Genomic DNA, 12,909 nt, shown 5'->3' on the forward strand with positions numbered 1-12,909 from the left:
TGTCTCTTTGTTCTTTTTCTGGTTTTATTGATAGTCTGGTTGTCTGTGTGTCTCTAGTTTTTCTTCATGCCTTGTGTTTTCCCACGTCTGTGATTGTCGTCCCCGCCCTGATGTGATTCACCTGATGTATCACCTGTTCCTCGTTACTTCCTGTATTTAACCTCTGTGTTCCCTTTGTCTCTCGTCAGATCCTTTTGTGTTTCCCAGATGGTTTATTCTACGTTGGTTTCCTCCCAACGGCAGTCAGGAGATGAGGAGGAGGAGGAAGAAGCTGAGGTGGTTTTGAGAGCGGCGCAGGTCCAAGAACTGCAGTTGAGGATGGAGGCCCTGGAGAATCGGGTCAAAGACACCATCGACAGCACCCTTCATCGGGAGGAGGGTCTCAGAGTGGCCATTGAGACAGTGATGAAAGAGGCCAAGGAATATATCGACACTAAGCTGCAGAGTTTTGATCAGGTGGTGGTGGCCTGCTTAAAACGCAGAGATAAGCAGTGGGGTGAAGACCTGGAAAAGACTCGGAATAAAATCCGTTCCTCCTGGAGGCCAGCCAGTTTCTCCACACCTGCAGCGCTACAGTCGACGACCCGGCAAGGGGATTTTTCCCTTCCAGCCTCTGCTGCGGCCACAGCCAAACCTCCTATTAGGATGGAGTTTCCCCAGTTTGGTGAGTCGAGGGATTCGGCTGACGTCACGGATTTTATCGAGCAGTGTGACAACTTTCTCACTCTGAGGCCACTGAGTGACATTGAACTATTAGGCACACTCAACACTGTGCTTAAAGGGCCTGCACGGAGTTGGTGGTTAGCATCCCGCAACGATATATCTAATTGGGTGAGCTTCAAAAGCGCATTTCTTGAGGCTTTTCTGCCCACAGACTACCAGTCGGAGATTGAGGAGCAGCTTCGATCCCATGTGCAGTCGCCTAACCAGTGCCTCCGGGACTTTGCGTATGATCATCGAGCGCTCTGCCTGAATGGTAGTCCAGACATGCCAGAAGCATGGTGCGGCGCATACTTTGCATGTAACCCCCGGTGGGCGAGTGGGCTGCGGGCATCGTGTCGACGGTGGACCAGATGGTCAAGGTGGGGTCCCTCATTAAAGGACTGGAGTAACCCAAGCTTTATGGAATCGAGTGCAACAGTCCCAGGTTGCCGCCCGCTCTTCCAAGAAACCCAGCAAGAAGACTGAGCAGGTCAAGGCCGGTCAAGGTGCATGTGTGCTTCGGTGTTAGGAATTCCTACTCTCCTGGTTGGTGCCACTATCCATCCGAGGTGCCAGTGGTGTGCTGTCCTGGATTCGGGCTGTACGTACTCCTCATGAGTGAAACCCTGTGGACCAGTCAAGAAAGCAGGAGAGACATTAAGCCTGAGCGTCATTCCAAAGTTCATCATGGCCATGGGCAGAGAGCGTCGTTAGGGATGACCACCCTGCTCCTTTCCCTCACCGATGCCCACTTCACCGTCAACATACACACTCAGCGCCAATCAACTTTGCATGCCTTTGCTGCTTGGATTGGACTTCATGGTGCACCAGCCGATTGTTCTGAAGCCCCACCAAGAAAATATGTGCTGCCAGGTGGTAAGGAGCATAGGTTCTTGCCTAAGGGGCGTGAAGTCCTACATGGGGGCCTACAGTGAACTTTTACATGGCTGTGTGATCATGACAGTGTAACCCGCCTACAGTTCCCCTCTTGGACGAACACCGGAGCTTGTTGACCACTGCTGCAGAAATGGTCTACGCATGGGTCTCAAACTGCGCGCCCGGGGGCCAATTGCGGCCCGCGGGATGATATTTTGTGGCCCCCTGCTTGACATCAAAGTTAAGTGTTAGTGCGCCCCGCGCGTTCTGAAACTTTTTGTCATTGCGCTTGTCACTTATGCTACCGTAGTAGTCTCCTGACAGCGCGTAACGGTTGTCAAGCTAGCTAAGTACTCTTTGCGGCAAATGCCTGAGGTTTGACAATGTGATGTCTGTTGTGTGAAATTCACCAACCATATCAGATCTAGGGCTTAAAGCACCGGCAGTTCCGCGCCCTGTTTGGAGGAAATAGTTGTTGTTTTTTGGAATACTTGATGCGGCCCAGCCAAACCCAGACTCTACTTCCAGCGGCCCCCAAGAAGTTGGTGTTTGAGACCCCTGTCTACAGTCTGGACAGAGTCCACCGGGCTACACATCATAAAACACGTTCTTGACTACCGATGAACTGCCAGTGCGGAGGAGAGCTTCCAGGGTATCGCCACAAACAAGCGGTCATCGAAGAACAGGTGAAGAAAATGCTCAGGGACAATGTTATAGAGCCTCTACGTCGGCTTGGGCGTCCCCGGTGGTGTTGACACCTAGAAGGACGGAACTCCACGTTCTGTGTGGATTTCAGGGGACTTAATGCTAAAACACACCATGACGCTTATCCCATGCCACTGTTCATGAGATCTTAAATCCATGCATGGAGCGCAGTTTTTTAGCCCACTTGATCTTCAGAGCGGTACTGGCAGGTGGCCATGATGAAGGAAGTAACTAAAAACAGCCATGACCACCCCCTAGGACTGTTCCAGTTTTAGGTCATGCCATTTCTGAGGAATGCCGAGCCCCCTTCCAACGCTGATGGAAAATGTTCTGGGGGAGTTAAAGGGCAGAATATGTTTCGTGTACATAGACAACATCATTGTTTTCTCCAAGTCGCATGAGCAACACCTCGTGACCTTGAGGCGGTGTTTGAAACTCCATCATGCACATCTAACTCTCAATGTCACAAAATGCCGTCTTCTGCAATCCCAACTCACCTTCCAGGACATGTGGTCTCCGGAAAAGGCGTAAGTGGAAACACAAAAGTGGAGCAATTGCGGCTTACCCCGCACCTAGGGATTTGAAGAGTCTCCAGAGGTTTCTGGGGTTGGTGGGCTGTACCACAAGTTCATCCCTCGGCTGGCCGAATCGTCACCCCCCTTAATAACCTCAAGAAAAGGGGTCAAATGGGATTGGACTGCACAGTGTCAGGCCGCCTTTGAACATTGTAAAGCGTGCGCAGTCGTCACCATGTTGGCTCAGCCAGAGCCACACGGGTGTTTTCAAGTGCACTGTGATGCCAGCGATGTAGGTTTGGGTGCGGTCCTGATGCAGGCAATAAAAGGGGAAGACCAAGCCATTGCATTTGCTTCAAGAGCTCTCCATGGTGCTGAACTGAGGTATTCCACCTCAGAAAAGGAGTGCTTGGCTGTTGTGTGGGCGGTGGAAAAGTGGCGTCATTACTTGGAAGGAGAAGCATTTGACGTTTACACAGACCACAGCGCACTAGCCTGGGCATTCAACTGTCCCAAAACTTCATCCCGGCTCACCCGATGGACGTTGCGGCTGCAGGCATTCTCTTTTCGGGTCCATTACAAGAAAGGTTGTTGTAATGTGGTACCGGATGCCCTGTCCCGAGCACATCCTCAACCGGATGGGAATGTAGGTCTGGCTAGTGCAAAATCTTACTGGTCTGATCTACCTAAGACACTTCAGGACATTGAAACAGCTCAGGAGACCGATCTCTTATGCCAAGAGCTTGGCCTTTCCATCTGCAATCCACACCGGAGACGCCTCCATTATCAACAACAGCATGGAGTGTTATACCGGGTGTACCATCTAAGTATGGCGGCTTCAACTACCAGCTGGTGGTTCCCGCGGTGTTAGTCCCAGATTTTTCTGGCTTACTTCCATGACGTCCATTCGGAGGTCCCTAGGGGGATGAAGACCCTCCTGAAGATCCTTGACGTGGGATGGTGGCCCACAGTGCGCAGGACGTTTGGAGCCTGTCGCAGTTGCCCTATCTGCCAACAATACAAAGGATCCAATGCACCCGCAGGGCTACTCCAGTCAACAGAGGTCTGTGCACCGGGAATGGTAGGGTGGACTTCATGGACCCCTTCCTCTCAGCAAGGGCCGGAATTCAGTTCTGATGGTGGTGGTTGATTATTTCAGTAATGGGTGGAGCTGTTCGCGTTGAAGGATGCCAAGACACCAAAAGTTTGCCAGATCCTTAAGAACACATCTTTACACGATGGGGGGTACCCACCTTCCTTGTGTCTGACCGTGGGCCCCAGTTCACCAGTTGTTTACTGTCCAGCCTCTGTGAATCCTGGTGTCACAAAGCTTACCACCGCATACCACCCACAGACGAATCTGACGGAAGGTCAATCGGACCCAAGACCATGATCGCCTCTTTTGTGGGAACATCATCAGGACTGGGATCGATGTTACCTAGTTCCGGTTGGCTATTAACACGGCCGTGCATGAGACCACTGGGTGTCCCCTGCTGTGTTGGCTTTGGGTCGCAACCTCAAGGCCCATTGGAGCGACTTATTCATAAGGCACCCTCACCCAGCACATCAACATACAACACACTACACACCCGGCGCTATTGCTGAAGGAGGTTGAAAGACACGTTGGTGCAAAAGCCAGACAAGCTAGATACTATAATGCACGACGCAAGATGTCCACTTTGCTGTTGGGGATCTGGTCTGGGTTAGGTCACATCCCAGTCTAAAGCCTCAGCCAAATTCTCTGCTAAGTTTGCACCCAAATGGTTAGGCCCAGTTAGGGTAGAGAAAAAGCTAGGACCTATAAATTACCGTGTTCGAGGGTTATTCTGTAATGCGAAGGTGACCATATAATGTGGTAGACCTGAAACCCTTCTATGGCCCCATAAGCCGCTGGCTGGGGGGGGGGGAATGTAATGGTTGCCCATGTCCTCTTTAATAGAGGCTATATTATATGTGGGAACATGCAGTAGTGTATTGTTGTTATTCCCATGTTGATAAGTATGAGCCTAGTTCAGTGGCCTGGATTGGTATCACGTGTATGGTCTGACGTTGGTGTATTAACTCCTTTATTTTGAAATGTGTTCTAATGCATACCTCTATTAATGACACTGGTTGTGACGTGAAAAAGGAGGCTGATCGATTGGCGAGAGAAGGACGGGGAGAAGCGGTCGGGCTCTCGAGGTGCAGCGGGGCAGTTTTTCCAGGAGACCCCGCCTCCGGATCAAATACGTTTTCGGTGGATTACAAACTGGGAGTACTCCTTGGTGCAACGGCGGCGACCCTGGTGCTGACGGACCGTGGCGAGGTTGCGTGAGTTGTCCGTGCGGACAGTTATTAACCGCGGCTTCTGGCCACGCTTCTCCGGCCTGTTTTGTTTGTTTGTTTTGTTTGTTGGCTACTCTGGATCTGGACTATTTAAGTTTATTGAATGACATTGGTTGTGGTGGGTTTTGTTGGGGTGTTGGGGAAAGGTGTTTAAATGTGTGGGTCACTTTAAGTGCGTTGACGTGTATGTACGAGGGGGGTGTGTCCGATGTGTAATAAGTTGTGTCATTTATACACGCAGTTAAACTTACAATCTATGGTCTACTTTTTATTTTAATAGCATGGTTATTGAGCCGACCTAAAGGCATTTAGGGGTTGGTGGGTTTGGGGGGGTGTCATTCAGTGTTGTGTATTAAAAGGTGGAGGACATAGTTTAGCCGATTGATATCAGGGATCCGCCCATCCTTAATTTTAAGCGTTGTACCTTTCCTTTGCCGAGTGGGTTTGGGAATTGTTACAATCTGTCTTCTGAGTCTTACCAGTTTCTGGGTTCTTGTTTTTCTTTCTTGAGATTCTGGATTTTGCTTTGGCATTTTGGATCTGTGTGTTTCCTTGGACTCTTGGTGAAAATAAACCGTCGACAAAACATTCTCCTGCCTACTTATCATCTCGGCATTTTGGTCTTCAATTCCCGACACTGTAACAGAAGTTTTGCATAAATTGTTACAATGTAATTTAAAATCTGCTTTAAAAATAAACACTTGTAGCTTTAGCATGTTTGTTTTGCCCATATGTGCTCGTGCTATGTCCCCCCAGTGATAGGACAGGTCTCAACTACAATCTCCCCCCCAGGCTCAAATGTCAAACTCCACTTATGCTACCAGGTCCCATTACAACATACTCATCAACTGCAGTCAGTGTGCCTGATCCTGTAAGGACCATTTGGGCACATTTCTTTTTTTTTTTTTAGCTGTGCAGAGTTTGAGAGGAGCTCATTAGTTCAGACATTTGACATTTGTTTCCTACCATTGAGTAGAACTTTCTAGTGAGAATCTAGAGAAATGCATGTAGCAGAGCCTCTACACTTGGCTGTAAAGGAGCATTTGTAAAGTTGAGTCAAGTCAGAGCAGGAGTCTACCTCTGCACTGCATCACTGAGAGACTGAGTCGATTACTCACAGACACACACACCATTTTTTAGTTTGTAAGACTTTGTTATACAAAAGGGAGGTACCGAGACAGAAAGAGATAGCGGGATAGGAAATGAGCTGTGAGGGGAAGGGTAAAGTGAGGATGGAGAGAGGTAAAGCAAGGGGAGGGAAAGAACAGGAGGAGGACAAATTAAAGCTGGGGACTGCCGAGCACACACTTTCTCTCCATCGGCCTTTTTTAAATTCTGGGTTGCACACACACACACACACACACACACACACACACACACACACACACACACACACACACACACACACACAGCATACATCCCCTTTAGAGTGTTTCTGAAGATGTTCTGGCTCCTTCTCCCCGAGTGACAACCAGGACAGAAAAACCAGGACGTGTTCCCGATATTTTGGTGGTTTCTTCTTAGTTTGACTGAAAAACTTCTGGCGACATTGGGTGGGGGTGGGGGTGTAGTGAAATAGTGAAGCCAACGGGAGAGGTTGCGATAAAGACACAAAAAAGGGGGAGCGGTAGAGAGAGACATCCGTTGGTACAGTATGAGAAACAAACCAAGAAGCACACGCATGCCAGAATAAGTATACAAATCGTCTTAACCCTGTGTTGTCTTCCCTTGAAAAGTGGAAATCAACACTTTTGTTGATGCTTTTTATCGTTTTTTTTACGTTTTTGTCCCTTTTTCCACACTTTGACACACTTTTTTTCAATGTTTGTCACTTTTTTGACATTTAAAATTTAGTAACACTAACTTAGTAACTTTAGTTTTACAGTTCTGTTTTGAATTCATGGTCAAAAAAGCTAATTTATAGGAAAGTAGACTTAATGTTTCAGTTAGAAAAGGAGAAATTAGGAATTATTTAGACTAAAATTAAAGGAATGGACGTTGATGGATAATCACAGACTGGAATATGTCAACTTTTACTCAATACTATTTCAAAAACACTTCCATTTGTTTTACAATGCTATAAAATTGAATAAGACCCATAATTAATGAAAGTAGAGATTTGTACTTGGCATAGAGCGTTGGGTGGAAACAGTCATGTTATTTTGGGGAATTAAAAAGAACATTGATATAGGAACACGGGTCAATTAGACCCGAGGACAACATGAGGGTTAAGTGAAGTGAAAAGCCGTTATTGATAATTGACGAATGCAGAGTACAAGAAATCCTTATGGGCTGCAATACATGTTCACTCTTACCGCTCGGTAATGTAGAGGAGAACTTGCTGAGTCATTGTACCCAACGTGTTTGCTGAACAGCTTCTGCATGACTGAATCAGAAAATGTGTTTGAACTTTTGGTGAACGGCGGAACCATCCGATGATAAGAAGCCAGATGACTAGTGGACATTCTTTATTGCTTCCAAAACTGTTTTGTCTTCTTTTTTGTACTCAATATCAGACAGGTCGAGTGCACAGTGTACCAATTTTGCAGCTGAACATAATGTCCAACAAAAACAGAAAATGGGTTGTTAAGGTGTGATTTACCTACATGTCCGTTAAGATAAAAAAAGAATATTATGGTTCTGTCGAATTTCACGTGGAGCTTTGTAGTAGATATGGCAGCCTTTATGAAGCTTTCAATGTCCAACCAGGAAGACCCTGGGGATCAGTTACTATCCGTTGATTTCACCGGGATTTGTCCTGTTCTCGGCCACTGCTGTTCAGTCTGCATATGCTTCCTCTTGGAAAGATTATTGGTAGTTTTGATGAAATATCTTACCATTGTTATGCTGATGACATCCAATTATATTTGTCTTTGAGCCCTGATAGGGTTGTTTAGCTTCCATTAACAAATAGATGGCAGACATTTTTTTGCAACTAAATTCAGACAAACTGAGGTGATGAATTTTGACCTAGACGACATTAGGCAAGATTAAGCAGGCCATTGGAGTTCTATCACTCTCTGATTGTAATGATGCGCCAAATCTGTGTCATTTTTGATTAATCTATGTGTTTTAACAGTCATGTGAAATCTGTGGTTCGTTCCCGTTTTTTTCCCATCTCAGGAACATTGCTAAGATCAGATCTGTGGTTTCTAAAAAAGAGATGGAGATGCTTTTTATTTCTTCACGTTTGGATTATTGCAATGTACTGTACACTTGTTAAAGCAAATCATCCCTGGACAAACTGCAAGTTGTACAGAATTCAGCTTTGTCTAAGACCAGCAGGGGATTGCACATTACTTCGGTGCATAAGGCTCTTCATTGGCTACCAATAGGTTTTAGAGTGCATCTTAAAATTGTAATCACTACTTATAGAACCTTGCATTGTCAAGCTCCCTCTTCCATCCAGGATCAATTGCACACACACACACACACACACTCCTGGTCGTTCTCTGAGGTCTTCAGGCCAAGACCTTTAAACTGTCCCCAGAACACCTTTTGAAACCAGAGGTGATCGAGCCTTTTTTGTGGTGGCTCCAAGGCTCTGGAAGTCTCTCCCTTTAGCCTAGGGAGCCTTGGATTCTGTGGAAACCTTTCAAAAACACCCGAAGACACGTCTTTTTAGACAAGCCTTTAACTAGCAATATGGTTTAGTATTTTACGTGTTGTTTTTACTTATTTTTACTCCCTCTTGTCTCCCTCTTATTTACTTGTCCATTGCTTTTTATCTTGCTGATCTGAACCACATTGCTTTTAATCTCTCTGCTGTTGCAGCGTATGCCACTGCCTGAAGAATTAAAGGAGGGCAAGTTAGATTATTTAATTATTATTTTCCGGTACCATCTGTCATTTGTCTGACATTCATGAACTGTCTTGAACTCAATGTCAACGGGGATCTGAAGATTGGACTGAGACTTTAGCGTTTTTCTATTTCTGGACTTCTTTGCTGTTAAAAACTATGCAAGCTGCACTCCTGTTGTGGTTTGTAGGAATTTATGGTGTCTTGTAATGCCGTGTGGGCTGGCCATAGTAATATAGTTGAGACAGTAATAAACCTTTCATTCTTTCATTATTTTTATTGTGGCTTTGCTTTCATTGTGCCAGGTTGATTTGAGCATTGTATGTACTCCGCGTGCTGCCTTTGTCTGAGCTTCTGCTTTGCATATTTCAATTAGTGTCTAATAATGGAGCATAATGTCTTGTTATTTAGTCAAGACTTCTATTAACATTAATAACCCCCATTTCATTGCTTTGCATGTCTCGTATTGTTTGCTTCTGTGTTGCATGTTTTAAATAGAGATTATTAGTATAATGGTGTGCTGTTTGGTATTTTACTTGCAGTTATTAATCGTGTGTATGACCCGAAAGAATCTCAATAACTTTGAAAACCTTTTTTAGATTAATTGGCTGCATGACGTTTTACAACAGAATCTGCGGATATGTTACATTTTTAACGTTTTTCAGCGGTTATCCAGAATGAAAGTCTGCAATTTTTCACATTTAGCGTGCTTTCTTCTGCTTGTGATGGAGATGTATTAACATTTTACAGTTTATTAAATCTGACTGCAATGCCCTTCTAAATAAACCCATTAATAAATGATTGACATCCCAATACCATACGTGTCAACAGCATTTTTGTTCACTGTTGGTGTCCCGTCTGATTTAAAAGAGTACAACATACAGTGGGGCTTGAAAGTTTGAGCATCCCAGGTAAAAAATTGTAATAATGTGCATAAAGAGGCTAAAAAAAGATGGAAAAATCTCCAAAAGACATTAAATGACTGATTAGACATTTGTATAATATGTCACAAAAAGTTAGATTTTATTTCATCAATTACACTTTGAAAATAACAGAAAACAAAACAATGGCGTCTGCAAAAGTTTGGACCCCCTGCAGAGTTTATAGCATGCACCACACTTTTTCTTGGCTTCTTTGTGCACATTAATACAATTTTTTCACCTCTATCCATCCATCTTCATCCGCTTATCCGGTATCGGGTCACGGGGGCAGCAGCTCCAGCAGGGGACCCCACACTTCCCTTTCCCGAGCCACATCAACCAGCTCCGACTGGGGGATCCCGAGGCGTTCCCAGGCCAGGTTGGAGATATAATCTCTCCACCTAGTCCTGGGTCTTCCCCGAGGCCTCCTCCCAGCTGGACGTGCCTGGACCACCTCCCTAGGGACCCCCCCAGGAGGCATCCTTACCAGATGCCCGAACCACCTCAACTGGCTCCTTTCGACGCGAAGGAGCAGCGGCTCTACTCCGAGCTCCTCTCGGATGACTGAGCTTCTCACCCTATCTCTAAGGGAGACGCCAGCCCCCCTTCCTGAGGAAAACCATTTCGGCCGCTTGTACCCTGGATCTCGTTCTTTCGGTCATGACCCAGCCTTCATGACCATAGGTGAGGGTAGGAACGAAAACTGCCCGGTAGATCAAGAGGAATCTTTACCTGGGGTGCCAAAATCTTCGAGCCCCACTGTATCTCTAACACTGAGAGTACATCTAAACAAAGTTCAGTTGGCAGTATTTCTGTCTTCATACACCAGTACAGATCAATGTCCCCTTCCTGCTATACACCACTGCAGGTTTCAAACTAACTTAACTCCCCAGACGGATTTTATTATTCCCCTTTTTGTTGATTTTGATTGATTCTGTCAATATGTTCATCCAGCTCTTCTTGGACTCTCCTGGGGGTTTTATGAACTTAGGGACAAAACTAAAAGAACTTAAGTGCAATGTTAATGCTAATTTCTAAATGTTTTGACACAATGGAGTTTCAGAGTTTCTCTTCTTTTTCCAGCAAACTTACTAATCCCCTCAGACAAATACACACTCTCACACACCAGGTCGTACAAACATAAAGAAACTTTCAAACACACACAACTTCTCATTCATGTACAGTTCACACACCTGTGTTCCCTATCTCTCCAAACCCCCTGATGCTCTAACACAAAAGCACACGCCGACTCTGCAACACACATGAGTTCGAGCCATGCGTTGCCGCGGGTAACGTTACTGTGTCAGTGGTGTACAGAGGAAATTAAATGGGTCATGAGAGGAGCAGAGTGGTGTGTGCAGCAGAGATAATGTTGAGCTGCCACACACTGCAGCATCTCCCGAACACACTCACACACACAAGACCTGAATGGTGAGTCACATAGTCCAGCAATGCAAATAGAGGGGTTCAGTCTAATTAATAGATAAGATAAGTGTCATGAAAGCCATTTCCCATGAATCAGCATGTCTGTGTGTGAGAGAGAGACTGTTGAAATGTGATTGTGTGTTTGAAATGTAGTTAGGTTTTTAATGTAATCTGTTTACGTACTAGGGCTGGAACGATATGCAAAAAAATTGAAATCGCAACACTCAGATCCACAAACCTGTGTCATGAGAAGTCAGAATCGTGACACCCCCCTTCCAACTCCCACACTTATCCTTCCTGCCCAGATCCAAAGCTACACAATCCTTAAATTACTCTTAGGATTAGTCCTGTTGGTGCATTATCCCCGTTTTGTCTGGTAAATTTAGCTAACTGTAAAGCGAAGGAGGGGGTGATGTATGGAGGTGCGTTACGAATGGCCGTTATTGCGGGTATCTGGCTAGGGGCTGACTGTGGATGTGTCCCCCGGCTGGGGCTGTAATGATAGTGGCTTGCGGGTATCTGGCTAGGGGCTGACTGTGGATGTGTCCCCCGGCCGGGGCTGTAATGATAGTGGATGGCTGCTAGCTGGCTGGGGACTGACTGTGGACGTGTCCCCGGGGCTGTAATGATAGTGGATGGTTGCTAGCTGGCTGGGGACTGACTGTGGATGTGTCCCCGGGGCTGTAATGATAGTGGATGGTTGCTAGCTGGCTGGGGGCTGACTGTGGATGTGTCCCCAGGGCTGTAATGATAGTGGCTGGCTGCTAGCTGGCTGGGGGCTAACTGTGGATGTGTCCCCCGGCCGGGGCTGTAATGATAGTGGCTGGCTGCTAGCTGGCTGGGGGCTGACTGTATCCAACAATGTGCAGTGACCTTTCAGCACGCATGGAAACATTTACAAGCAGCATCTCTAGTCATTAGAGTAAATTGTTATAGAAAACACTTTAATATAATACATCATTTAAAAAAGCAACCGAGCCTGCATGGACGGCAGAGGGCCAAATAAACATCCACGCAGGTCTGTAAATCGGAGAAAATAATTCATTCAGGCTAGTGGAAGATGGTAGATGTCCTCGGGGCTCTTGCTCGGATCTCCTGTGGGCGGGACTTAGACGCAAGGAGGGGAATCGAGGAGAGGAATCGGGGCAAGGAATCGAGAATACACAAACTGGGACATGAGAAAGGCCCATGGACGCCTAGAGATAGTGTGTGAAAACATTTCACTAAAGATGAGGCCCAGTCTTTGAAGCCCGATTCCTCTCTTTGCGTCTTAGTCCCCCCCCCCACTGGAGATCTGAGTCTCCGAAGAGCCTCATGGAGCATGGAGAGAGCAGTCTCGGCAATAGCCGTTTAGCAAAAACAACACATCTTTTCCTCGGAGTCGTCATTGAAAGCGACGCCGATTAAATATGACGTGCAGCACGGCTGAATCAGCTCTCTATCGTTTTGTCACACGATGCATTTTCTGATCTCTGCCAGAGGAGCAGAAGTGTTCAAGATAACGTCTACATTTACTCTGAGTTGATTGAGAACGATTTCCTGGTCACGAGCCAGTGGTTCGAAGAGGTACAAATTTGCTGCTGTCATTTGTAATATTATAACAGCAGTGTGTGTGTGTGTGTGTGTGTGTGTGTGTGTGTGT

At 46.2% G+C, this 12,909-nt stretch overlaps 1 protein-coding gene across 4 annotated transcripts in view; it reads right to left on the minus strand.

Annotated features, from left to right (window-relative positions):
• The window catches only part of grip2b (glutamate receptor interacting protein 2b), a 375,168-nt gene that overhangs the window by 245,698 nt on the left and 116,561 nt on the right, over nt 1–12,909 (minus strand). The gene's annotated exons all lie outside the window — the stretch shown is intronic.

The sequence above is a fragment of the Etheostoma spectabile genome, chromosome 4 (assembly GCF_008692095.1).
Source record: "Etheostoma spectabile isolate EspeVRDwgs_2016 chromosome 4, UIUC_Espe_1.0, whole genome shotgun sequence".
Lineage (NCBI taxonomy): Eukaryota > Metazoa > Chordata > Actinopteri > Perciformes > Percidae > Etheostoma > Etheostoma spectabile.